Genomic DNA, 5,139 nt, shown 5'->3' with positions numbered 1-5,139 from the left:
GAAGAGGCATCTGTTTGGCATGCTGCGTTTGTCATGTTGTCATTCTTGTAATGTTCTAAAATAAGAACGTGCAAATAAATCCATTGTATTTAGACAACACAGTTTTCAACATATCGACTAGATATCATTTTAATTGATAACGTTAAGTTGTTTCCACTTCTGACGTCAAAAACGTATGTGGGTTATATTACAACTTAGCAACCAAACTATCGTGTTACTCAGCTTCAGTTAGCTATCTTGCTGAGAACATAACCTGTCAGAGATCTCGACAAACATGCATAGTAAAATGTAGGTTAACATGACAACACAGGTTTTATCCGAATGACACACAGGAAAATTAAATAGCCTTGCCAATGAACTAAATCACAAATTCTACTTGCTAGATACACGTTAGCATAACTGCTTAGCGACAAAATAATACTTTCAGCATGCGGTTGTGATGACCTTACGGTGGGAACAGCCCCTCGTTTCAGTAACAGCAGCTTAGCAAATCCATCTTTAAACTGTCCAAGGTTTTGAAAACTGCCTTCGGTGAAATGTTTTGCAAATTAATAACGGAGTGTCGAACTTTGCAGGGATCTTCTGGTAGAAAAACATTATCCTTGCCCCCCGAACTTCGAATCCTTGGGAAGATGGAGTCTCCGCTTTCTTTGTAGCCTAAGTTTCAGCCTGGAACACTGCATTTACGACCATGGCTCATTTTCGATATCCTTGAAGAACTGTCTGCTTTATAATTCCTGTGGATGTAAATGAGCAGGCAGCTAAACTAGTGTTTGTCTCATCTTCGCTCTCCATTCACGTTCCTGTGCTCAGAGCACCAGTGGGCTGGTCTGTATGTAAATTTTGAGGCGTGACAAATGTACAGGCCAGAGCCAAATAAGGCACCACCTGCGAGTTTGCGTAAACTCGCAGCTTCTTTTGGATTCGCCCGTTTTATGGCGGGAGTTTCGAATTGTGAGATTTGCATAGGAAGGAGGTGTCGATGGGGTTTTGAAGTTCTCTGTATCTCCATTTCACCCACTGAACTATCGCTATTCATCTATGACAAGGTAAACTCTGTTTTGCATTCTATGACCCCTTTAATTGTGCTGGTGTATAGACTAGTTATTTGAATTGAAGTCTATATCAATTACAGTTTACATTGAGAGTACACATTCCTATTTGGGAAACAAAGTGCGGCGGGTGTTTTCATGCAATGCTTTAATTAATTGACTGATTAACAGAATTGATTGGCTCTTCAGTCCTCCTGTCTCATATTCCTCAGCTTAATTACTCCTTGATTGATAGGTCATCTTATGAGGAGTGCGTGCATACAGAATAATCACAACACCATTACACGATAGAGTGGGATCAGATCTAATGCATTCAGTTTTAAAATTAACAAAATACTTTTTAATCTGTTTAAGGGCTTTCCTATAAAGCACATAGATGCCGTACTAGAAGGTAACTTTTACAGTATGTCAAAACAAGTGTATTTTACTCACAGTCAGGGGCAAAATTGTCTAAATAATAAGCAGCCTTAAGCAGTTTTTTTTTTGCAATCACTGTATGTGTGAGTTTTTAAAGAGCCACTTTTTCACTTGCAACCCTTGGCCAGCTAAGCACCTATCAGAACTTGACAATGAGAAGCAGTACACAGCAAGTGAAAGGTAAAGGGATTTCAGTCAAGGCTTACCTGAACCATGGCTCTCTCTTACACACACACACACACACACACACACACATATTCCACACATATTCACAGACATTCACACACATCAAATTAACCTTCCGAGTCACACTTACACTTATCTTGGCACAGATTTTTTTCAATTACTTTAAATTATTTCAGTCAATAGCCTGTGGGGGAGTTTAGCAGATATGAAAATGTCACCTCTCCTCACAGGCTTCCTCTCCTTCTTTAAGGAGACGAGAAAAGACAAGGGGACAAAGAGAGGAGAAAAGACAAGGAAACGAGGAGAGGAGATGAGACGAGACAAGGAGACAAAAAGAGGAGAAAAGACGAGGAGAGGAGACAAGGAGAGGAGATGAGACAAGAAGACAGGGAGACGAGGAGAGGAGAGGAGACAAGGAGAGGAGATGAGACAAGGGGACGAGACAAGGACACAAACAGAAAGGAGACGAGGAAACTCTACCAGTCGGAGCCTCTCTGAACCTCTGAGTGCAACCTTTGCCTGGCGGCCAGCTCACCCACTGACCACGGGAAACATGGCTGAGCAAACACAAAGTGGTCATGAATAATACAGGGGCATTGTGAGCGAGCTGACAAGCAATAAAAGTTTCATATTCAATTTACAGATTTGTACTGAAACCCAAACACACACACACACACACACACACACACACACACACGTGGCTGTACTCAGGAGGTGTTCTTTCCCATTCCTGTTATAATGTTATACACCCCCACACCCCTTCTGTCTGCCCTCCAGCTAAAGTAGAGGTCTCCTTTCAGAATCCCCTCCCCATCTCTACACACACACACACACACATTTCCCTGCTAGCCCCTGTTTCAAAGGTCTAAGCTGGCCACTGGGGACAATCTTTCATGTGACATGAGCGAAATGAGAGTCCAAGAAGTCCAAAAACTCTCCAAACAAACAAACAAACACACCAACAAACTTGGCTTCACACAAAGGCTGATACTCTGATTGTGTATTCGGCTGTGCACACCTGTAATTATACGGTTATTACGCTGTGATGGTGTTCTGCTGATCGTACACCTGCTGCGGGGCAAGTGACGCAGCAATTAGTCGCCTGTAATGAGACTGTTTGGATGGAAATTATTATGTAGCCTAGTCATTCAAAAAACACCAGTGGCATCACATTTTTGTTGTTGATATTATTGTCAGTATTGTTTTTCAAATCAATCAGCATCAACAAGAGCTCAATGCAAATCAAACTAGCTAATAGGCTAACTGAAATAAAACCATGCCAATCTCTAGGCATGGTGGAGGGTATGTGATGATGTGGGGCTATTTTAATTCCAAAGGCCAAGGAAACTTTATCAGGATGCATGGTATCCTGGATCCATGAAATAACTGGCCTTTAAAAATAAATATCTGCCTGACTCTATGGGAATTTAGCATAGGAGTTCATATACTTATGCCTCCTGTGTTTTAAAGAACGTTTATCTATTTACAATACATTAGTTGGACATTACATTAATTGGTCTCCTTAAAGGTTGGATTTTTCCTAATTTTTTTAATTAAGACATTAACATCAATTTCTAAAAGATGATGTTTTTTATTTTTATTTTTAGTCAACTTTAGCATGGGTTCACATACTTGCCACTGTATATCTGCTTGAGTCTGCTTGTGTGAATGAGAATGTGTGAATGCTATCAAGGTAAGTCCTAATTAAAGTCCTAATCCAGAGGTGCTAATTGAAGAGATGGGCGCTCGTGAGAGGTGGGGAGAGAGAGATAGACCTTATTACATCAGCGGCTCTATCTCCTCTGATCTGGGAACGGGAGGAGTCTGCTGCTGCTGCTGTTGTGGTGGTGGTCTCACAGGATAGGATCACACAGTACACACACACACACACACACACAATCTGTGAGTGAAGGAACCTGCTGCTGCAGTGGTCTCACAGGATAGGATCACTCTCAGCCTCTCTTAGAGTGGGCAAAAACCCTCATAATGAGGTCAGTGTTCCAGAAGCTCATGGAACACAGTCACACACAGTCACACACGCACACACAGTCAGACATACCCACACAAACACAGCCACACTCTGAAGCGCACACAAACTCGCATACACTCATGCATGCAGTTCACACACACTCACTCACGCACACACATCCACCACCCTGACACACACATCCACACAAACCCAGGGTGTCCCCCGTGACCTACTCATCTTCATTGATCTATAATTAACAGTGTGATTCTGGAGGAGGCCGGCCCACCGCCCACAGAGCTGGAGTCTGGAGACAGACGCAGCCACCTGCCAAGCAGTTGGAGCAGAGTGATAAACAACACACACATACACACACACACACACACACACGGTATGTATATTGGGAGATTAAAAGTATCACAGCAACAATCACATTCTGGAATATTTACAGTCAACTGCACATGCAAGCACATCCCATGCTGCAGGATTCATAGGACCAATGCAGGCAGTAAAGCACCTGCTTCAGAATCCTGTTTGGTTTGGTTACAGCAGAGATGCAGGGAATCAACCAACACAATCAGAGAAGCACAGCCAAGCCCACAGCCACTGGTGTCTAGTGAGACGCTGCGGGAGGGGGAGCACAGTGAAACAGACAGGACAACAGAGAGGATCATGGGACGTGAGGGAAGGGTGGGGGGGGGCAATTGCTGATGCAGATCTGATGTTCACCTGAAGCCTGGCCATCCAGGAGCAGTTATTGACAGTAGCACTCTGGGCTTATCGATTGGATGCAGATGCAGAAATGTGCTAAAGATATCTCTCGGCGTTTAGAGGTGTTTAGACCTCTCTCTCTTTCTCTCTCTCTTTCTCTCTCTCTCTCTCTCTCTCTCTCTCTCTCTCTCTCTCTCTCTTCAGTCCTGTCTGCCTGCATCTCTCTCTCTCTCTCTTTCTCTCTCTCTCCCTTCCTTTCTTTAAAGGAGTAGATGTGGCTTCTAAATGTGGACTTTGAGAGGGCTTATTTACTCTGGATGCATCATGCCGTATCTGAGTGTAAATTGCTTCTGGGTCTCAAAAAATCAACTCGCATTCTGCAAATGAGGCTTGGAAAAGTCAGTCGTGTGTGTGTGTGTATGTATGTGCGCGCGTGTGTGTATAAGTGCCGAGTTGAACGGAATCAAAATTCTGGAGTGCCTTTTTTCTCATCGCTTCTCCGCAATTTTGCCCAGATGGTCGTTGGCGAGCTACTATTGAGTGCTGCTTTTGCAATTCATGTGTGTGAGAGAGATGCTGAAAGAGAGAGAGAGTGAGAGAAAGAGAGAGTGAAAGAGAGAGAGAGTGAAAGAAAGCTAGAGAGAGGAAGTGCGGTCATGCACACAGCGTAAATCAGGCCTGGTCGTGGTGTAATGACACCGTTCAGGTTTGGTAATTTTGCATTTGCATAATGTCCTGAAGCTCCAGCGCTCTCGTGTCAGCTCTGTCCTCACCAATGGACAGAGGCCAGTCAGGGACGGGCCCTTC

The sequence above is a fragment of the Alosa pseudoharengus genome, unplaced genomic scaffold (assembly GCF_046254945.1).
Source record: "Alosa pseudoharengus isolate Yale_2024_CS ecotype anadromous, Long Island Sound unplaced genomic scaffold, YU_APseudo_1.1 YU_APseudo_1.1_scf_19, whole genome shotgun sequence".
Lineage (NCBI taxonomy): Eukaryota > Metazoa > Chordata > Actinopteri > Clupeiformes > Clupeidae > Alosa > Alosa pseudoharengus.
The sequence above is the reverse complement of the archived record's forward strand: the minus strand, read 5'-3'. Positions refer to the sequence as shown.